Raw genomic sequence first — 24,210 nt, forward strand, 5'->3', positions numbered from 1 at the left:
GTTTAATATTTTATATCTGATTTTGGAGATTGATAATTACCCAAGACACTATGGGCCAGATGTAGGTAAATCTATTTTACCGACACTTAAATACCGAATTTTACCGATTCGGTATTTAAGAGTCGGTAAAATAGATGTACCGAGATGTAGGTAAATCCAGATGTGGATTTACCGATTCTTTAAAAGTCGGTATTTACCGATTCGGTAAATACCGACCTGTAATGCTCCATTCATTCCTATGGGCTTTGAAGCCCATAGGAATGAATGGGGCATTACAGGTCGGTATTTACCGATCGGTAAATACAGATTTTTGGCAAGGGTGCAGGGGGTGTCACTTTGACACCCTCTAGCACCCCCAAAAAAGGTTCGGGGGCCATATGGCAGGCATACCTGCCCTAAGGGCAGGTCTGCCTGTCATATGGCACAGGTGTGCATGCACACATTTGCATGCTCACCTGAATCGGTATTTCACCATCAAATTGAATTTGATGGTAAAATACCGATTTCTTAGGCCTTGTGGGACTCATCAGAGTCCCACCTACATATCGATTTTACAGAATCTGTAATTTTACCGTTCTGTAAATTTACCGACCGGTATATTTACAGATTCTGTAAAATTACAGATCGGTAAATTACAGAACGGTAAAATTACCGATTCTGCCCCCTACATCTCAAATTCCTTTTACCGGTCGGTAACGGCCGAATTCGGCCGTTACCGACCGGTAAAACCCTACCTACATCTGGCCCTATGTACCTTTAGTATTGCCAAGCATGTTTACATATCAAATTACAGTTTTTAAGAATGCATCTTACAAATAGGGTCAAACAGCAACACCAGAGTGCCCTCCTTCACCCGCAGTTTAAGATCCACTTTAGATTCATCAGACTGCTATCTTCAGCTTTTATCATCACAGGGCAGATCAAGAGCAAAGCAGCAGAAAATAAATATCCTTTGACAATCACCACCATTCTGTCTTATATTGCTTGCAAACAGGAAAATAATAACTCATATTTATATTTAAAAAAAGTTACACTGGAAAAGCTCCACTTAGCCTCCCGTTAAATGTACTTTGCAGAAAGGTCAGATCTCCTAAATTTGCTAGATAAATAAATGTTGGTGAGGCGGATGAATCACTGGAGAATTGGTGCATGGCAGCGAATGAATAACCTGCAAATGCATCCCAAACCCCATTATTTCCCTTTTTCCAGCAGGCCAAAGATTCATGTCCCTGCATGCCGCCAGTTCATTACTGAGAAATATCATCCCTCTTCTGGCACACTCCGGACGGCCCTCGCGGCCCCACGAGGACCCTTCAATGTTTAATTCCCCATCATCTGCTCCACTGAACAGCTTAATCTCTGCTTGTATGATCAATACTATATCAGTGTAAATTAAAATGACAATTTTAAAGTAATTAAGCCTGTTAATGCTCGATTCAAATGTCATTATTTGCGCAAGGGATTGGGAAGAAATTACATCGTGTCCAGGGTGACAGGAAAATGCTTGAGCCTTCTCAATCCTGTAGCCGCCGTGCCACAGGAGGTTTAGCAAAGCAGATTAACTTCTAGCTCCCCCTGCCAGCATCCCTATCCAATTTCAAAAGAGGATAACACAATTTGATAAATTCCATTCTAGCTCCAAACTCAATTATTATGATATGGGATGAGATCTGGGAGGAGTCTCCGAAGGCGGCCCCTTAAAAACGACACGCGCGCCCACTTCATTCTGGAATAACATAGAAGTGTAATTGTTTTATTCGATTTACTTGCAGCCTTTTTTAGAGAAAGCCTTGGAAAAATGGTGGCGCTTCGAATCCCCATGCTTTATTATCATGCCGCTTTGGACCCAACCTGAGAGTGGCGGCTCCTTGGATGAATGTATTCCCAAGGAAAGCCGCTTGCTGTCCTTCCTGGACATAGACACATTTACTAGGCAAGTAAAATGACATCATTACATTATGGGATCTCAGAAATAGTCCTATAAAACTCAACCAGCATCAGGAAAAAAAGATCCCTGCTTGTTTTACATTCTGGCCTCTCTCCCCTCCTTAGCTATGACAGCTGGCGTTAGTGTAACTCCTCTGGGAGAATTTAATCAAAATGTTAATGCTACATTTGACAGCTAAGGTATTGCGAATCTATTTCCAGTCTAATTGTAAATAATAACAGGCACGGGCGGGTATTAGCTTCTCCTGGGATTTTATGAGACTTTGAATTATCTGTTTCAGAATTACATTTTCTTTTATGTTTAAACAATGTTACACATGGCCCAGATTAACATCAACCTGATTTTGTAAATTACTTTAAAAAAAATACAAGGACTGTGATTGCAATCAATGACAAAATGTTTCAAGTGCAGGCCTTTCAAAATAAAAGGCGCTGTTCATACTTCATATTGAATAATGCAAATGGGTATCAGCGCCCATATGTGCATAATGCGCACACATTCATGGAGTCATTACAAATCATTTAACAGTGATGGGAAATGCCTTCAAGACTTCCAGTGACAGAACACAGTGGAAGGTGTGTACGTGTGCAGGGAGCAATTCGCCCTAACATGATACCCTGTCACTTCTGAACAGAGACTCGAGCACAGGCCATTCGTAGGCAATTACTGGCTGACTTGCTGCTAAAATGTTTCACGTAAATGCAGTTTGTCTTTCTATAAGCAACTGTGGCCATTACAAAAACACATTGACGTTAAATGATGTGGAAATTCAAGTTCACACAGTGATGAGGAAAGTTGCCTGTGAACATTTTAACCAGTGTAATGTATAAAAGCCAGTAGTTATGCATAAAAATGATAATAAACGAAAGAAAAGAGGTATAGAATTCAAGCTGGCGCATCACTATATTTAAATAGTGAATTCAAGGTTTTGTCAGTACAAAGGTGTTAGTATATCCAGGGCTACTCTAGAAAAATTGCTGAGCATTTGAATTATAACTATGCAAATAGCTTCTGCACAAATAGCTGCACCTAGCGTGGAAATGTGTTTTTTTTTTTTACCTATAAGGGAAATGTATTTTTCTACATGGAGAAACCTCCATCTCTTACACCTGTATACATTTTGGTGGTGTTCCCTTCTAATTCACAACCAGGAAATGGCCATTCATGCCACTGACTGGAGAAAATTGCCAACCAATTGTATCCTAGAAATCTGTTGGAAAACAATAATGAATATCCACAAAATCATGAGTCCTGGTGCCCCATCCTGGAAAGCCCTACTCACTATTCAGAAGTATAGGATTAAACCATCTGTAAAATGACACCAGTGTGGAATAATATCACACATGGGTAAATGAATTCACAAGTCAATTTTTGTGAAAACCCTACACTCATTTATAAAGGGAAATAGTCGGAACACCACAGCTTCAGACATGTGTGTTCCAACATCACAAGAGTAACCACGCATATGCCTTACCCACACATATGCATAGTTATGGCAGTGCAGGGTCCAGCTGCTGGCTACTCCTGGTGGAAGCAGAAAGACCTGCCCAGGAAGAGAGACAGAGGACGCGGTGAGGTAAGTGAGGTTGGGCTTGGGGAGGGTCTGGGTAGTTTTCAGGCCTGGGGGTGTCGGGGTAGTTTTCAGGCTTGGGGTGGTTTTCATGTCTGGGGAGTCGTGGTAGTTTTCAGGGCTGTGTGGGGGTACAGGGTAGTTTTCAAGACTGGGTGGTCAGGGTAGTTTTTTTAAAATAAGGGGTTAGGGTTTTAGGCCTAAGGACAGTGGAAGGAGTTGGGGTAGTTTTAGGGACAGCACGGAGGTGGGAGGGTGTCAGGGTAGTGATTGTTATGAGTTAGGGACAGAGCTGGAGTAAGAGGGGTTCAGGGTAGTGTATGATAAGGGGAAGTGTTTTAGGTCTTAGGGCAGGGAAAGGTGAACAGGTAGTTTTTAGGGATTAGGGGAGGGCGGGTAGTTTTTAGGACAGGGGTGGGGGTTGGTTTTTAAATTAAAGGTTAGTGTTTTAGCCTTAAGGGCAAAAGAAGGGGCTGGGATAGTTTTACGGATTTTAAGGGTTAGGGACAGCGCGGTTTGGTAGGGCAGGGGGAGGGTAATTGTTAGTTTTCAGGGTGGGTTTTTGGGCCTCAAGGAGGGAGGCAGGTAGGGGGTTTGTAGCTCAGGGGAGGGGGGATGTCAGAGTGGTGGCAACCTTAGCCACGACTACCCCTTTACCATTCATGCTTTTACCACAAAATTGTGTGGTAAAGGCATGAGTGGTAAAGGAATGCATTATTAAGATACAATCTGTGTTCAGGCTGCGTGGTAGAGGTTCACATGGTTTAGCCATGCATGCCTCTATTATACAACCCTTTATAAAGCCATTCCACACACAAATGGCTACGTGAATCAGATCCATAATGTTCCAAATATAGCCACCTCAGTGGGGATATTATTCCACATTGTAAGCTCTGGTGAGATCTAAAATTGCCTTTGAAAGTCATTCTCACGCTTCCCTCAGCCACTATAAGTTGCTATATAGACGATACAACGAAGACAGGCCCGGACTGGCCTTTGCAGGCACCGGGCAATCCCCCGGTCGGCCGCGAGGGTGGGGGCCGGTTTTGGGCCCCAGGGGGCCGGTTTTGTTACAGGGTCGTTTTTTGCAGCATAGCTGCAAAAACGGCACTGTAACAAAATCGGCCGAAAATCGAAAACCGGCCCTAGCAAAGAGCGGGGGGAGGGGGGGCGGCCGAGCACTTTGCCAGGGCCGGCTTCGGTTCCCAGTCCGGCCCTGAACGAAGATGATTGTATCATATTGTATTGCAACATTTATATAGTGCTTATGACCCCTACATGGGGTGCTGAAGTGCTTGCCCTCATGATTAGCACACTATATCCTTTAGCATGAGTGGTTGGAAGGAAGTTGTCTTTGTTTTGATCTTATGTGGGAAGTGTTTCCAAGTTGTGTGTGTGGACCACCGAGGCGTGGTTATCATGTTACGGGATGTAAAGCTCATATGTATGATTGATGAAGAAGTATGAGCGATAGGCATGCAGTTTATGGCTTTTAGAAAGCTAGCAGCTTTGAGCAGCTCTGCTTGTCCCTTTTTGGTATTTCTTGTGTTCTTAGTCCACTTAGCTGGTTACTACACTGGGTAGTCCATTCTGAGATATTTTGCTTAAAGTTGAGGGTCCTAAGCAGGCATAGGTTGGAGGGAAAGGTGGTGGAGGGAACTGCAGGGATGGACTTCATTAATATCCCAAATTTGATTGTCATTGTCATTTGAAAACAGGTAGTAAGCAAAGTGAGCTACTCAGGGTCCTATAGCCCCTGCGGTATGGAGCTCCCCAACCACTTGGGTACCACGCTAAGGCTCTAAGGGCCAGATGTATCAAAGGATCTTACCCATTCTGTGTCAATGGGAAAATGTGTTCATACATATATATGGCCCTAATATACTTGCGAGCTGGCTACTTTCCATGAAATTTCAGGGACCCTTCTTACAATTTTCAGTGGGGCTTCATAATTTTTTCAATACTTTAGCATGGTAAGACAAGCAGAGGTTTGTGAGGACATCAGTCAGCACACAGCTTTTTAAATGTTCATGTACTGCTTTGAAATATATAATTAAAGGCCCTGATCCTGAAGTGCTTGTAAAAATAACCCATTTGGCACTTTAGTTATTAGCAAGTTCTTAGTATTTCATAACTCACCTTTACTACTTGGTAACAGAGGACTAAAGGCCTTCTTGTTTATCTGATGCAATATCTGCAATGGCCAGGCACTTGTCATACATTTCAAACACAGCATTTGTCCTGTCTAAATCTTGGCACCAGCTGGCAAATACACAACCAATTGTTTTCAAGAATCTGCATGGGGGCTCTGTATAGCACCTCTACATGCCGCTAGGGAATCATGTAACCCACAGACTCAGCCCTTTTGTCCAAGTTCTCCAAGATACAGAAAACCTGCTGAGGGCACAAATCTCTTCTCATCCTTGCCCCGCGGCTTTAGAATACTTTCCCATTTCGCATCAGGCACACGACAAATAGAAATCACAGGAAGAAGAAATAATTCCCACGCGCAACACACTTTCTGTAAATCTGTGCACCTCTCTTAGGGCCAGATGTACGACTACTTAATTTTGCGACTTGCAAATTGTGACAAATTGCGAGTCGCATTTTGCGAGTTGCAAAATTCAATGTACAACAGTGTCTCAGACACTGTTTGCGATTCCCAATGGTGTTGCAATTGCATGCCTCATGAATATTATTGAGGCTGTTGCAATTTGCGACCCCATTGGGAATAACTGGCACTCCTAGGGATGGTGGCCTGCTGGGGTCAGCAGACCACTATGTCTGGGGACTGCTTCATCAATAAAGCAGATTTATTTTTTTAATGCAGCCCGTTTCCCTTAAAGGAAGACAGGATGCATTTAAAAAATAAAAATGAACCATTTCAGTTTCATTTTTTAAGGGCTGGCGGTGGTCCCTGAGACCACTGCCTGCTCTCAAACAATATTTGCGCATCCATTCCCAAAGGGAAAGGGGTCCCCGAGTGCCTTAACACCCTTCTGAGAAGGGTGGTAAACGGTGAGTGTTTTGCAACTGTAATTGCGGTCGCAAAATATTCATACATAGGTTATGGACTCACTATTAGGAAGGGATGCCCTTGGCACCCCCTTCCTAATAGTAAATCGCTAACGCTATTTTGCGAGTCGCTAATTGATTAACGACTCGTAAAATAGGGTTAGTACATTGGGCGGACCTATTTTGAGGTCGCAAAGGGGCAGAAAACCCCGTTGCGACCTCAAAAAACGGTTGTACATCTGGCCCAGAGTGCCAAGAGGCCCTATACACAGTGAATAATTTTTCGAAACAAATGTAACATAAGATAAAGTGGGATAGTGCTACTTAAAGGCCATTATAGGTGGCTTATGGCATCGCCAGAGATAGCCACAAGCTACTTTCAACAAATAACCTTGATGTGAGAAAAAAGGGTGCACTCAAAAAGCAAAATATAATTTTGCATGGGATGCAACATTTCTTACAAAGACAGACATTTACACATCAAGGGTATAACACCTCTGTGCCAACGGTATCCTGGTGCGAAAATACTTCTACAAAAACTTGCTAATCTGACGAGAACACAATATAATAATTAGACGGGTTTTCCTCAAACCACTTTCATCAGTTCGTTTTAGGATGACCAAGTCTTGCTGCCCTGAAGTGGAGCAGTAGCAAACCTGCTTGATGTTTTTTCACCCCGCCCGTTTGCAATGTTTGCCAAACCTTAAATAAAATATTATTTGTATTTAAAAAAAAAAAAACATTTGGCAAGCCAGCCCGGCCACACTTCTCTTTAATACCATTTTCTGTCCCCGTTCATAAAGGGAAAAGTGCAGAGCAAGCAAATCGTTCATGAAGTCACTTGGATGAGATCACCGACGTAACATCTATGTTATAAATGAAAATTCAATATATTTTATTTTAATTTGATGGAACATGCATGCTTTATTCAACAAATAACAATAACTTTTTACAGTCATCAATCAAACCTCCATGACTCGTACTACCATAAATATGTGAGAAGATTAATCATGAAGTAACGTTTTTATGTTTCTATTAAAGACACAGCAGCCACCAGGAGGTTTGCACTGCACATCCTGAGCCCTCACTCTTCTGATGTACATTCAGGCGCAGTCTCGCTGCACTTCGAAAACAGCTTGTAAATTGCTCCTATTTTTTTAATGGTTTAATTTGTTCATTCAACGTAATTCAGAAAAAGCGTTCTGTGAGTAACATATTTTGGGAAATATTTTTAGTTAGCTTCTATTTATGAAATTCTTTGTGCGGTAGATTTTTACCCACGCGAGGTTTACAAACCAAGCACTGTAGCTATCAAGGACTATACATAAGTAAGGGAAATTAAAGCGACCAAATACTACTAGCCACTTGCCCACTGGGTGACAAAGGTGCTCTGTTAGGCTACGGAAGGGGCGGCTAAGTTGCGCACGAAAATTGAGTAAACCAGTTACATACCTGAAACTATGAGTAGTTTGAGGAGGAAAACCCGAGTGCCAAATCTTTAGAAAAAAGGTGAGTGAATGACTTCCAATGACATCTATGCCTTATTTTTAAAACAACAAAAAAATACATTGCCAGCACCTACCAGTGCCCTCACTACGGTGAGACAGTGCCCATCTACGCTGTCAAAAATGGGCAAATCTCATACTAAATGCAAATAAAACTAATGACCAATTATGTTTGTTACGTGTGAGGACTGTTGTTTATTTCCTGCACAAACACTTCATCAGTCATTTCGATCGCCTTACACGGGGCGGCTGGTAGGTATAGAGTCCTCCCAGCCCGGTAGCATGGAAAATGAACATGCCACACACGGAGCTCGTAACTGATTTGTTTATTCACCAGTGTACAATATTCAACTGAACTTGGAGAAGTGAAGTGTGGCTCACTGGTTAGAGCTGCAGACCCTGATGCAGAGGTCTGGCCCGGGACCAGGGTTCAATCCCCGTTGCGGCAGGGTCTTGGGCTCAAAATCCTTGGACCCGATAATTCTCGCTTCGGTACCTACTCTAATCAAGGGTCCCACTCTGTGACTCTGGGCAATAGCTTGCTTAATCTCCACACTGGCCCTAACGCTAGGATGCCTGGCTTCACCTTGGGGTTCCCAGGAATGGGCACCTCACAGGAACAGGCCAGGATGGGTTCCTTAGCGGCACAGCACGGGGACACACTGGCTAGAGTAACCAGGCGCTTTATAAGATCAGGATTATTATTATTATTATCTCCTAACCGTTAAAGACGACTCCTTAACACCTTCCCAAATGGTTATGTAATTCTCATATTGAGTCTGTCCGGAACCGCAGGGTTCTGGCGTCATAGTGTCAAGACACTACATCTCCTCCCTTGTTAAATAAAAAGGTGTAAACAACAGAAGCATTTTATATTCCTTTCTATAAGTAGTCTAGATGCTCGTACTGTTCAGCCAAATCTCATGGCCTGAGGTAGTTGAGATGCACCCTGAGTGAACACTGAGAGTGCAGAGGCTGCTGTTTGATCTGAGTAGTCAGGTGGGGCAGCCCCATCTCGGATTACAGGGGTTGATGACTGTCGCAGTAGATATTCAAAATGAGAGGAATCCCTTGTAATGGATTTTGCGAGATAGTGCACTATTATGCTTTTAGTTTTATATAGCGCGAACTAGACCCAAACGTATCAGAGCGCTTTACATGAGAACCAGTTGCGTTACAGACGGACACATTAACTTTTTTTGTTAGGCACGGGGAGATTAAGTGACTTGCCTACAATCACAGGATGTTGAGCGACCCTGACGAGACTCAAACCTGGTTCCCCACCTTCGAGGTCAACCGCCATAGCCGTTAGGCCACATCCTCTCCCCATATCATATGTCCTTTGTGCAGCAGAACTCTCAGAGGATTAACAGCAAACGGAGAATGTTTTCCACTTCTGTTTTTTTACAAGAACCCAGTCACCTTGCCGAAGATGAGTTCCTGAGTTCCCCGACGTTAATCAGCATATGTCTTCATGTGACATTTTCGAGCAGTACCAGTGATACGAACCTCGTTAGCAGTCCAAGTTTGTTCATTGGTCCACTGTGGTAGCTTGGTTCTTACAGCTCTCTCAAACAGTAACATGGCAGGATTCTCACCAGTGGTGGAGTGAGGAGTAAAATGATAGTCACGGAGGGCTTGACATAAGGCCTGACTCAGCTCGATTCCCTCCATTGAGGCACGCTGGATCACTCTCTTTAGGGTGTTCATAAATCATTCACGACACTGTTGGCTTGGGGTCACAAGGGTGTACTCTTTTGGTGCTTGACATTGAGTCTAATTAGAAACTCCTTGAACTCCTTTCTATTGAACAGTGTGCCATTGGCAGATTTAAGGATGTCTGGGATGCCCCATGCTGCAAAGATGTCGTGTAACCACTCGATGACATTGACATGTGTTGTTGATGACATTTCCTATACTAGAGGAAAAAGGGAATACTCCTCAATGACTACTATGAGATGATGTCCATTAACTAGGGGCCCAATGAAATCAACAGATACTCTTTCCCATTTACGTGCAGGAAGATCAGACATGGTTAATGGATGCTGGGTCACTTTAGGGGAAAGGCAATTACATAGGTGGCACTGCTTTAGTTCCCTTTTAACTTGCAAGGGACCCACACACGATATCTCAGGTTTCTTTTGATGGCGACAATGCCACAATGTCCTGAGTGAGTGAGATTAATGACTTGCTTTTGGAGATTCTCCGGTATGACAATCCGTGAGCCTCTGAACACAATGCCTTCTTTAGTGACAAACGGTTCACCCTGTACATTCTTGAACTTTTTAAATTTAACATCATTACTAAGAAGTCAAACAGTTTGTCTCCAGGACTCTGCTGAAATAATGTCTTTAAGGGGAAGCATGTCTTTATCGTCATTTGTAGCAGCAACAATCTGTTCAATGGATAAGGCTTAGAGTGGGCTGGACCTTACAATGAAGTTGGTGTACTCTTCAGCCGTTTTCGATGTCGAGCTGCGCCAATGTAAGGGTACTCGTGAGAAGTAATTTTCAGAGTTTCTGTTCTTGTCTGGCTCATGCACAATTGTATAGTTATACTCATGCAAACACAAACCCCACCTCTCAATGCGAGGATGCATCTTAGCTTTTGGGTTTCTGAATATGGTGAGCAGTGCTTGGTGGTCTGTCACAGTCATGAAATGCTTTCCATAAAGAAACACATGAAAGTGTTTGTAAGTCCACACCACCGACAGAATCTCCTTTTTTGGCTGGGAATAGGCAAGTGCTGTGTTAGATTACGGCTAGTATACGCCACAATGTGTCTCTGAGCTTTCGGATGTCCATTATGCTGAACAGCCCTTTATCTGGGTCAGGAGTCATTCCCCCACTAGAGAATATGTACCCAAAGAACTTGAGTTTGGTTTTGTGAAATTTGTAAATACGTGGCACACTTGAGAGTTTTATCATGCTCCTTCTGCATGGTCTCAAATACCAATATATCATTACTATAATTGAAGGCTTGTGTAACAGGTTGAATTATTCTACTTATGACATCTTTGAATATCTCTGCAGCAGATAACCCTCCAAAACTCAATCTATTGTATCTGAGCAAACCAACATGAGTAAAAAAAGTGGTAATGTACCTACAGTTTTCTTTCAATTAGAGATCATGTTATCCCCTTTTAGGTCAAGACAGGAGAAAACGTTGGCTCCATTCAGCTGCATGATCATGTTATTAATGTGCAGACCCCAGTCTCTTTCTCTCTCGCTTTGTTGACCTGGGGCATAGACATGCAAATGTGCACTGCACCTCCACTGTCCTTTTTTGGCACAACCACGATGGGTGATACTCATGGGGTGGGACCAATAGAGCGCACAATGATGTGCTTCAACAGCATTTCTAGTTCCTTTTTGATCGCTTCTTGCAGGTGAAATGCTATTCTGCAGTGTTGCTGTGCCACAGGCCGGATGTCTTCGTTGATGTGAAGTTGCACCTTCATTATCTTGAGCTTTCCTAGGCCACAGAAACTGACTTATAATTTCAGATTGCATATGTACATTATAATTGATTAGTCCCATGTCAGCAGCAGTTGCTAAACTGAGTAGACATGCACTGGATGAGGTACTTTGAAGAACTTGAACTGGGGATTGCACAGACATCTTTTTATGTCATAAGGTCGATGTAAATGATCCTGGACTCTGCAACGGTTTCGAAGTAGCACATGCGTACCCCATCGTGTTTGACACGTTGAGTCGAGGCAAGGGTAACAAATTGTTAAACTGTTCAACTGGCATGATGTTGATCAATGCACAGCTGTCAATTACAAAGGCTATGGGGCAACTGTTGAAATTCAGTGTGATCTTGGGGCAGAGTCCATATGAATTTGTTTGTTTCATTGACTCACTTGTTTTTGCCATTTGTTCGTCTTCCTTGTAAGCAGCAAGACCTAGGTGTGAATGATCATCGCACATTCACCCTCTTCACTGTCATTCAATTGTGACATCAAAAGACTTTTGTTGGATGAACTTGATGACGAACGACTTTGTTTAGTTTACACATGTCGCAATTGAGGTTTAATTTCGTCTTTGTAGGCATGGCAAGAATGCTCTTAGAATTTTCTCATCTCACCTTGATGCATGTGGTTTCCCTTTTGCCCTGCAAACTGTTATGAAGTGGTTTTCCTTTCCACAACCTTTGCACGTCTGTCCGATGGCTGGACATTTGCCCTCATTATGAAACGAAAATCCACATCTGAAACACAGCATTCCTTTCTTTGAGGATGTCGACTTACATGTTTCTACTTTGTGCTTGTGTTTGCACTTCATGAGTAGTGCAGATTCACTCTTTGCTGTTCCAGCTTCCATGTCAGCAGCTTGCCGATCTGCTCTTTCCTCTGCTCCTGCAGCCATTGGCACTTTTTCTAACCTGAGCGTCCCTCTCAGCATGTGACTTCATAACGAGTCCGAAAGACAAAACTCATTGACTCGGAGGCGCATGGCTTCTTCATCATCAAATTCACAAAATTTACAATGTTTGATAAGCACATCAAATCTCTCAACAAAAGTAAAGTATCCATCGTTTCATCAACGTGTTGTCTCGCTTGATTAATTATGTACCTTTCATAGTCGACGTTTAGCATGGGAATGAATATGGCTTCTAATGCTTCTTCGATTTGACGGTATGAAATTGTCTTAGTCTGTGAGATTTTCTTCATCACTTCTTTTACTCAATCACCAGAAAGATTCTTTAGGTATTTAATGATTTCCTTATTATCTACTTCTTCTAGGTCATGTATGAAATCATCAAACATCTCGATCAATGCAGTCGATATGGCACCAATATTCTTCTTCTGGTGGCGGTTTCAGAAACACAGCGGCATCGTACTTTGTACTCTTTTCAACAGCCATTGAAAGTATATGCTGTTCCGGTGGCAGCAGCCATCCTTCTGGGCCGGTACCCCTTGAAAGCACTGGCTGTGTGCTTTTACCTGGGCCCTCATGACTGATCGGAGACAGTAAGGCACCATCTTCTTTTTTGATGATAAGAGACGTTTTCGTCTCTTGCACTCGTTCACTACTGTTTTCAACTTTTGGCATCATACCTGGCCGTGGCTGCCTTTAGCGTCATTTTCCTTTTGTCATACCCAGTTGGGACTGCCTTTAGCATCTTCACTTTGTATCAGTGAAGGCTTTATGTTACACTGTGTCGCAGTAGCTCCTCTTTTCCGCCTTACCAGTGGGTTTCTGGAAGGTTTTCAAGCATACTCCTCTGCAGGGCCTTCAACTTATTCGAGGGCCGTATATCTGCTGGAGCAGGGCTTTGAATCTATACATGCCAACTTCCAACAGCTAGTCTTTGAAGAGGCATACATGGCACAGAGGAGCAGTTTCCTGTAGCATCGCCAACGCTAAGAAATAGAAGTCTTGTTTCTTCGAGGCACAGATCCCACACATCCCCAGTTGTAATGTCCCTCCAGCCCAGTAGCATGCAAAATGAAAACAACACACGGAGCTCGTAACCGACGTCTTTATTCACCAGTATACAACATTCAACTGAACTTCTCATTATCCCCTAGCCGTTAATGACCACACCTTAACACCTCCCCAAATTGTTATATCATTCTCTCATTGGGTCCACCAAGAACCGCAGGGTTCTGGCACTCATAGTCTTAAGAGACTACAGCAGGTATATTTAGAGATAAGAGCCCCTTCTGTGAGATGATGGTTTTGTGCAGTAATAAGGGTACCTCACTTTGTGACCTGTGGAGAGAGCTGAGCACTCATAGTCCTCACTGTCCTCCCCTGCTGATCTCCCCATCTCCCTTCTCCACTCCCTGATGTAGAGGAAGAGTAGCAAACTTTTCTTTAGCTACACTTGGGTTCATGGCATTAGAGGAAGTAGTACAGTTTTAGTGCAGGCTGCCGCAAATCTTAAGTGGTGGGGCTGGTGGGTGTCAGGTGAATATTACTTTAAAAAAACCTGCCTCTGATGCCAATGCTGGAGCTGCCAGCCGGCTCAGTGCTCCTCTCCTCCCGGCAGTCATTGGGGCACAAAGCACAGTCTCCCCACCCAATTGAATCCACCCCAGGCGTTGGTCTGTGCAGGGGTGTATTGCAGCAAATCACGATGATGAAGCATGGCACAACCTTGTGAGTGAGGGCAGTATTTTCACACTGTGCATGTGCCACCACCGAGACCTTTTTCTTTTTTACACTCTCTACTTCTATTTGTGTGTATAAGCTTGCATTTAGGGGGGTCGGAGTAGAGTTTTCAGCCCCTCTCCCCTTCTTTATGTGTGATAAGCCTGTGCAATTTCTCAACACAGCTGGGTTGGAGAAATGTAAGTGCGCATGTCAGTTTGGCCGGACTAAGAGGGCTGGCCAAACTGACATGTGCACTTACAGTGCCCATCAATCCTCCTTCCTGCCATGGCCTGACCTGCCCTACATTACATGGCTCAGTCAGTCAGTGGAAAATACAATTATAGTATTTTATTATCATTTTATTTTTCGCTGAGTGGGACGATGGTCCTCCGCCATTACAGAGGAGCCTTCCCTGGCGAGTTCAAAGAATGCTGAATGAACGTGTATTAACAGACCTTTTCAGTGGACTATGGTGAAAGTAAAGGAAGGAAATCAAGTGAAAGTGATTGCATCCCTTCTGCTTCACATACATTAGAAGTGCAATGTTCCTCAGGTGTTCCTCACCGACATTTAAATATTTCCACTTCAGGCAAGGTCTTTGGAGGGGATCAAGTGTTGAGACCCATTTATAGCATTTATTTTTCGTACATCGCTCAAGTTGCTTTTGGCTTTATTATGGTGCTTAAATATACATGGGATGAGGTATACACAAACAGATAAAAGAAGAAAAAAAGAAGATTTGAGCATGTATGCGTGGCAAAACGGATAAGGTTTGGATTCTCTATGGTACCTCTTGAGCTGCATCTTAAGTGGAGGGTCATTCACGGAGTAAGCCTTTACTAATGGTCTTTCCTGTAGCCAGAATATTTAGTATAGAATCAGCAAAGAGCAATGCTGGTATTTACAATTTTCGTGGCACCTTATAATTTGTTTCCCAACACAGTCTGTTCTTCAAGAAAATACACAAATATTTGTTATTGAAATTAAATTTTTCCTCAAATTATATACCACACCACTGTGCTGAAGCACACTCCCCACCAGTATCAAATGCCACAGAGAGTTTAAGCAAGATCAGGAGGCAAGCCTTACCCTAGTTTGGCATGTGATAGATGTCAACAGAGAGGTTTGGTGTTGCCATATCCCAATAGTGAACCCATTTGAAGCCACACTGCAGTTTGTTTTGTTGCCTGTAATTGATTAATGTATTTGTTTAGTTGGCTGGCTGCACACTTTTCTGAGATTTTCGCAACAAGAGTCAGAGTAGATAGGGTGGTCTGTCTCATTTCTGTTCGGGACAGGATTTTTTAAAATACTCCCCATAATGTATGTTTAAGGAGATTTCACAAAACCACGATTAAGAGAGGCAAACCGATCCTCGTACTTAGATGGAGAAGAAAGGAGCTGTATGATCTAGAAAGTTTGGTGGGATTTGCTCACATGAATAATAGCATGATAGCTTCGCGGAGGAGATTATGTTAGTCAGCATTTCAGAGATGATGAGGATAAAGGATGTCTATGAGAGCGATGTCATTTGGGCGCAAGGAATTTTTTATGTTACAGGCAAAGAACACTCCAATGGAAGCAATGCTCACTTGGATATTCTGGAACTTTCTGTTGAAGAGGTTTGCCAGTCTGTTCTGTGCTTCTCTAGGATTTGGTCCAATTTGTAGATTACTGTACTTTGGGCTTTAACAATGTCAAATAGTTTTCGGGTTTGATTTGTGGCTGCTTTTATGTTGTCTTTGGCTTTATTGATTAGCGGGTTGGTTTTCTATATAGCCATGCCATTCTTTACAAACTTTCATTTCTGTTCTTTTTAGAGAACAGTCCGAGGTTGTCCTTGATGGTCAGGGTGGAGGTGCTATAATATTTCACAAGGGAGATGGTATAGCCGCTGTATTAGTCTGTAGGACATGTTAAAGGGATGGTATTGCTGTGAGTATCCAAGCATAGATTGTTAGCACCTCTGATTCAGGCATACTTGGGTTTTGGCTCGGTTTGCATAGATGGTAGGAGAATGGCAACTGAAAAGGAAATTATGAAGTGTCAGACCAAGCAGCTTGGATGAAGGCGAAAACAGAACGACTTTCTAAGTCAGCAATAATTGGAGTGAAGGCATTTCCCAAATGATGATTTGGTTTTATCTTCCAAATGAGGATTTTAGTCCTGTGCATAGTATCATCCTCAAATTACACGTGCATTGCACAATGTTGAAAGACAGCATATGCCATCAAACATTTAATAGGACCACTTCTTGAACTAACCAGACCAAATGGCCAATACAAAATAATAACTCAATGGTGACGTTTAGAGCAATTTTAAACTACAGAAAGAAAGGTAAGGTTGACAACGTTCTAGCCACAGTAGCTAATGGAATGGAAAAGCCATGAAGAAATGTGACACAACTCAGTAGGAAGATAATCAAAAATGCATAATAGAAGTTTAGTAGGAATTATATACCACAATATAATTTCCAGACTCACACCCTAATATGGATTGAAAAACCCAAGCTTATTTTGATAATACTGATTTTCTCTGCACACAGATTAGATGGTGCAGCAGCAAGCAAGTCCCTACTAACACTACAAGAAATAGTGGAAATTACACAGGGTCTCTGTAATGGTAAGTCTGCGATGGAAGATGATATCCCTGAACATTTTTACAAAGCAGTACAGAAAATTCAAGAGCACTCTTCTTTTTGAACTTCTCGTGGCTTGCATTACTGGATTTATACAGGAGGCACTCTCTGGTTGGGGGAAGGCCAACATAAGAATATCCTAATAAAAGGCAACATATGCTGCAATGGGTGGCCTATCGGCTATTCGCAATACTTGAAAAGGATGTTGACGACTATGCTAAAAATCTTGCTAGCATTTTCTATACAATAACGTGTGTATGATTGTTCCATCATGGAAATAAGACTTTGCTTAGTGCCACAAAAAGACACTACTAGTTACATGACCATAGCAGAAAGCCTCCTAGATTTAGTCCAAGGCAAAACAGCAATCATTTGTAATAGGCAACTACTGCATAAGGTAAAACAGTTAGTACTGCCTACATTTCTTTATAGATGTACAGATCTCACTCTCTTTATATTAGTACAACTACCAAATAGGTCAGAAGCTGCTTTTTCTGGTTGAATGTCATCAAAATAAGAATTCCAACAAAACGTAGTCAATTTGAGAATATTACTCTTTGCAAAATTCCACTAGAGTGGCTATAGGAACATCTTTTGGGAACACGAAGACGCTAACCTCATAGGAAAACATGAAAAGGGAGCGTGGGTGCTCGGAGGAGAATGCATTACAGGATGGTGGTGGAAGAAAAACACTGAGATGGGGGAAGAACCTTGATAATGACAAAGGGTGGTACTTTTTCTAATATAATAGTGGGCAGAAAATGGAGGAAATTCTTGAAACCATTCAAGGCGGTTGACTAGCATAATGAGTATTAAGTGGCCCATCTACAAAATGCATATACCTCATCCTAGAGGCCCTAAGGGACTAGTTGATATAGAGACATTGATTCCACTGCTTTTTGGAAGTCAGTTTTTTTCTGTAGTCCCAGTCAAAGCCATACCTGCCCTGCCCTTATAACACAGTGAACTATAAAAGAAGACCAGGTGAAATAGTTCATGAGTTGTGCTTTTCTGCACTACTGGTGGAAATTCGCCATAAAGCAATGAAAGATGTGTTATTATAACCAAAAAAGGACTAATAACACGTGGCCCATAAAAGTGGATCCTTGCAATGTTTATCACAACAGGTCATTGCCAGGTGCAATACAGTTTGCACCCTTTGTGAAATACTGTCAAGTCAAACCTGGCTGAATTTAACAAGGTGAAATAATGGTATTGGTTGTCACCTGCTTTTTTTTGGTGTGGTAAACAGTAACATCTGCATGTTACTCCCCCAAAACACTGAATAGGTGTATTGCATCGGATAAAATCTAAACACCTCAGAGTCAAATTTTTGTCAGGTGTGATATTTACTACACCCTACAGGGAGTACATATAATCAGGCCCTGAAAACACACTCACAAAAGGGCCTACAGAGGTTCCACTCTGGAGCACCTAAGACACCTAACATGTTATGAGCTCCATCTTGGAGAGAAGGTCCTTCACCTTGTACTATACAACATACTCTAAATATGTAAACACTCGACAGAAGCAGGGGTGATTTAAAAAACAAACAACAAGTCTACCGCTACAGCCTGCTTCCCAGAGCACTAAACAACCCCACTTAAAGCAATCAGCGGAGAGACCGATGGATTGGTGGATGCTGAACTAATTCTATCAATCAAAGCTAATCACAGTGATGTCTTGTTGATTGTTGAAGCACTCAGCTCAATGATAATTAATAAGGTTTCTTTAGCAAATGGGGCCAACATGCCCATGATGAATGGGGCCACTGTACATCGAGAAACAATTAGCTTATTGCTCCATATGGCCTGCTGTCCATTAACATGCCCTATTAACAATGCAGAACTGAGCGATCTATAACTACATTCGGAAAGGTTTTAGAGGCTACCAAAGGGAAAGTGTTTTGTGCCACAAGCATTAACCTAAAATCCCAGCAGGCTTGCGAAAAAGATAGAGGCCTCTGTTACAGTGGAGCAGTGAGAGATCTGTTAAGCTTTGTTTCCAAAATAATAGAGATTTGAAAATGGTAACCAGAACGTCTTTAGTTTCCCAAACATGAACTTGAACGTAGTTGCTAACATTAAATGTTCGTTTTTATTCTGCAAACGGAAATTATACATTTTCCAGGCTGGGCTCTGCTGTGTCCCCATTAGAAAATCAAATAACAATTAAATACATAGTTATGGTTTGTCAGTATGCTGCCTCCCTTTAAACTTAAAACCAAACATGAAATGCGCGTATTAATCGGTAAAGATTTCTCTGCTTATGCACTTGTATTTCCTGAATTGTTTGTAAGAAATGTATTGTATCATGCCACCATGTGAGGAACAAGGTGAGGCTGAGTTCCCAATATGAGACACCTTGGAAATTCCCCTGTAGCATTATTCAGGTGGTTAACTGTAGTATAAAATAAGTAATCAATTAGTTGAGAACTTTAGCTAAGAAGGCTACGCCATGCAGCATTTATCCATATGGCTCTGGGACAGTTGACTGCCATCGTGTGTGGGCTACAGATTGTCCGAGAGGGTGGGGTGGACACTCAACTTAGAATATGAACAAAACAATGAATTTCACAGAAAAATGGTTAAAGTGATGCTATAGTTAGGTACGGCAATAAGAACATAACACGTGTTAAAAAAACAGAATATCACATACAAAAACAAAAACAAAGGAGAAATTAACTTATAGTTAAGTGTTGAAATGAGATAAGAGCTTATGCTTAAAAAACAAAAAAAACTGTGAAATTCGTCAGTTACAGTTTAGTAAACTAACTATATAACTTGCACCCTATCATGCACTGCTAATGACCGCATATATAGTACATCACTCATGACATGTTGAATGATGCCATTGGTAAAATCACGGACACAACTGACATGACATAATTGTTGACATCACTGAGGATATTGCGCGGGAGACAGCTTTTTGGGGATAAAAATTGATGTGGATCCTCCACAAATTTGTGGTAAGATTTAAAATAAGAAGAAATGTTACCCCAGGAGGGGTCCCTCTGGGACCAGGCTTAGGGGGTCAGTAGATCTGTTTTTTCCATTTTTCTTAGGACATGAGACAGAATCCAGAGTCCTAAGATGGCTGCGCCCACTTCCAGGTTGAGGTGGTACTAGCTATTCAGATCTGAGGTCTGTTGGCTCCGCAGATTCTCTGCAGTGTGAAATATACATTTTTTTTAACCTTAATTTATTCTCAAAAACTACAGAATAGGTTTACACCAAAACACAAACAGCTCTCTTTCTGGACCAAGATCTAGCTTTCTGTCAAATTTGGTGTAAATCCACTCAGCGGTTGGGTGGCAGCGATTTCTGAAGTTCTTATCGAAAAATAAATGGGGAAAATGCATTCTGGCACCCCCTTTTTCTCAGCTCCCGTTTGATGGATTATCCTGAAACTGTCCACGTGCAAACTCATAAAAACGTAGAGCTTTTTTGTAAAGTTTCATGGAGATTTGTCAAACCGGGGCCAAAGTTATCAGCAACACAAAAAATGCATTTCTTATGGAAACACGATCCTAAGTATAAATACCCAGTCGGGCCGGACTGGGAACCCGAACCGGCCCTGGCAAAGTGCTCGGGCGCTCCGTCCCCTCCCCACTCACGGGGTTGGGGGTGCCGCCGACCTCTTTGCCGATGCCAGTTTTCGGCCAATTTTGGTACAGGGACGATTTTGCAGCTATGCTGCAAAAACAGCCCCCAGGGGCCCAGAACCGGCCCCCACCCGTGCGGCGCACCGGGGGATTGCCTGGTACCCGCTTTGGCCAGTCTGGACCTGTACCCACTGGCGACCACCACTCGCTTATCTATCTATCTACGTAAATATATACATTTATACATAGTGGAATAGTGTTTATTTACATGGACACCAACAGAACCCAGTGCATTTCGGTGACAGCCTTCGTCATGGGTTATTGGCAGTAACATCATCACATGAATATAAAGTGAGTAAAAAAAGGTAATAACAAACAAAGGGGTAATTTTGAAATGACTCACATGGTAGCCATCTTACAATATGGTGTACAATCCAAATAAACAACAATTTATATAGTTCTTGATAACTATGCTGTGTATTCATTTAAAACAACATTACTTGCTTATATTTTTGATTGCACACCATTTCAGATCAAGGAATGTGCTTATACTTTGGAATTTATCATCAAATGAGATTGAATTACAGCACTTTACATTTAAGTATAACCACAAGTAAGTGTGACTAATAGAGATACGTATTCACCATTTGTAAATATATTAAACACAATTCTCTTTCCAGTACCTGGGTAGTTTGTTTCGAAATCAAGTATTAATGTGAATCACATAAATATTCAGTATACTCTTTATTACTGGATGTTATTTACCCCATGTCGAAGGGCTTTCACACCCAGAGCATGCACTACTATCGCATTGGGCTGGGAGGCTTCATGAGGAGAGATGTTGGGGAGCTATGTATATAGATATGTTATAGTTAAGTAACAATGTCAGTGCTGTAATGTTTTGAACTAGAAAAAACACGGAAATAAACAAGTTATAGTTATTTCACGTACTATAACTCGTGCCATATGGTAACTATAATTCATGCTCCTGCCATGCACAGTTTTCTTCTCAATAATTTTATTGCAAATATTACAGTGATATAGAAGATTTAGTGAGTGATGTAATATGGGGGGTCTATTCGCAGTGCATGACAAGGGCGCAAGTTATAGTTACCATAGGGTGAGAGAAATGGGCAACCCAAACTACCCTTGAGGGCTCGGGCAAAGTAAGAGGGATGGGTAAATGCGCCTTCAAGGGAGTTATTCAATTGAATAATTAGTTTATTTGAAGATAACATTTGGGAGCAAGATGGAAGATATGCTTGCTAATTGATTTCTTTCAGCTCTTCAATTCTTTTAGGTAATTTCTTGTAAACGGGTACCACTCCGTTCAAGAGTGAACATTCATATGGAGTAAATCTCAAAAAGGTTTGTAGAACAGACAAAAACTGGTGTACATATGAAAGTATTACATTTTATATTAGAATTTTTCAGAGTACTTGTATACAATACATGCAATGAAACAAGAAGGTAATTATTATGCACTTGAACACCTTCACGGTAACAATTGCAACACTTTCCCTTAAAATAAACCACAAATCAATATCAAAGAAAAAAGTGTATAAGTCGACGTTTCGGTCTCTAGTTTTGCATTAGTGAGACCATTTTCAGGACTGTATAGTATTGAGGTTGTAGACCCCCAGAGACAATCAGACCAACTTGACTCAATTTCTTATCACCTCTTTCTCTCCCCTCTCAACAGCACGAGCCCACCTATCTGGAGGACGAGTGGCTCACTAAGGACAGCGGACACCCATGGGAGTACGAAGAAGACCAGGGACAGGGCGCCTTTAACAGCGCCTTCCAGAGTGACGAGACTCCGCCCTCCGACGTCATCAGGGCAACCGAGCCAAAAGAGGGACGAACCAGGAAGAAGGCGGACGGCGTTTCCCTGGAGGAAGAAAGACGGTGTGAGCGGAAAAGGAGTGTACGAGTGCGGATTTCGGAGGACAGCGTTGAAGAGGACGAGGCGAGCCCAGGCGTTTACAGAAAGCCAGGAGGCCATCGTCCCCACGAGCCACTCAGCCACGCACCCACGGGAGGGGCGTGGCTCTCAGAGGTACGGGGCAAAGTAGCGGGTTGGGTGGGACAGCGTTTGCAGCCTCCCGACTAGAAACCTGCCCGCCAGTGTAAAGTGTTGTACAGCTGTGTGTTCTCAATACCCCCCCTCACGAGCACTTGAGCACTCCTAATAGCTGTACGGATCACCTGAGCACTTGGTTTCCCTCACCCCCGGTCCCTGAGAGACGTGCTCGAATGTACCAGTAACCCTGGTCTTTCTGTTCTCTTTTTCTCCTGGTTTGGGTTCCTGGAGCGTCGGACCACCCCGAGGCCACGCCCTGACGGGCAAAGTCACCCTGGAGCCCCTCAAGAACGTAAAGACGGACCCTGCTGTTTTCGCTAGAGAGAGACTGACTAGTAGGAGACGAAAAGCCTACATTAAAATAAAACCATCTTTGAAAACCTTGATCAAAGCCTCAGACTCTGTTACTCCCACTCCCCCTGCCCCATTACATGGTCCTTACGGCAGTGTGTTCAAATTTTATTGTGTGTCGATGAAAACTTTCTCGAACTGGAGGGAAATCTCAGGATTCATACGAGTGTAGAACTAGAGATGGACTTATCTATCTTAATTACGCCGGATCACGCGTATTCGAATTTATGGCGTGTTAGTTGCAACTTCGATCCGGCACAAGGTATCCCGTATTGAAATCGTGGATGCCCCATTTATTTTAACAGTCTTATTTAAAGTGACCAGCACTTTACAGGGGACATCAGAGATAAGAAATTCAAGACTGCACTCCAAAATATTATTATTGAAATGGAGTGCTTGACAGATAGATCAAATCAATTCTGTAATTCTGCAGTCAAATCAATGGCGACAGACAGTATAGCAGGGCAGAAAGAAAACCGATGCGGTTTTCTTTCTGCCCTGCTATACTGTCGGTATAGCAGGGCCCAGTAACATAAATAAATCCATACCACAGACCAGTTCTCATAAATGGCTCTATCACAAATGGATTCTCACAACACAGCAGACTACTTATTTAGAAAAGATCAAAAGTGGATCAGGTATTATCATTTCTATACATCCCCAGAAAGACTTTTGACATGAGCAGTGTACGCTCATCCTACTTATTAAACTTCTAGTAGTAAACTTGATTATCTTTGAGGACATACAGCAACAAAGGAAGGGCTAATAATAAGATGGTGTTCACTGTTGGCCGTTGAGCAAGTGAATGGAGATGTGGTACTGCAATCTGATCCTTGTGGTCGTCTGTGAAAACACAAAATTAGAATCCTCTTCCATACTACTAAGACGGTACATTCATTTTCAACCACACAATTTCTCTGGAGTTAAACCTGATCCTATTTGAACCCATAATTTTTTTTTATCAAAGACACCACTGGACATAAAAAGCCTTAAGTATCTTTTCAACATTTACAATATTGGGGCTGTATGTCATTACAAGATGTCGATTAATGTCTCCCAATTGTGACATGATGCCTTTGCCATAGGGAATTGTGATGCACCGCAACATGCAATTCTAGGTCAAATGTGCCACATTTTAAAATCCTAATCTACCAATCGTTCAACATTTTCAGATGTAGACAAGAAGAGCAAAGGTGCAGTTTTGAATACTCAGTCTAACACAATGTAGATGAAGGCATGGAGGCAAGAGCCTTTCCTTAAAACCTTTGGTGCAAACTCGCCCCTGTTGTCCATTCCAAATTATTGAGATCCAAATGATTTTCTGATGAAGCATTCTTTCTTTGCAATCATCTACCTTGGCCTTTACAAATAGGAACACCAATGAGTAGCCAG

At 42.3% G+C, this 24,210-nt stretch overlaps 1 protein-coding gene across 2 annotated transcripts in view; it reads right to left on the reverse strand.

The window, feature by feature from the left end:
- The window catches only part of INPP5A (inositol polyphosphate-5-phosphatase A), a 1,643,294-nt gene that overhangs the window by 833,594 nt on the left and 785,490 nt on the right, over positions 1–24,210 (reverse strand). The gene's annotated exons all lie outside the window — the stretch shown is intronic.

Source organism: Lissotriton helveticus, chromosome 5_1 (genome assembly GCF_964261635.1).
Source record: "Lissotriton helveticus chromosome 5_1, aLisHel1.1, whole genome shotgun sequence".
Classification (NCBI taxonomy): domain Eukaryota; kingdom Metazoa; phylum Chordata; class Amphibia; order Caudata; family Salamandridae; genus Lissotriton; species Lissotriton helveticus.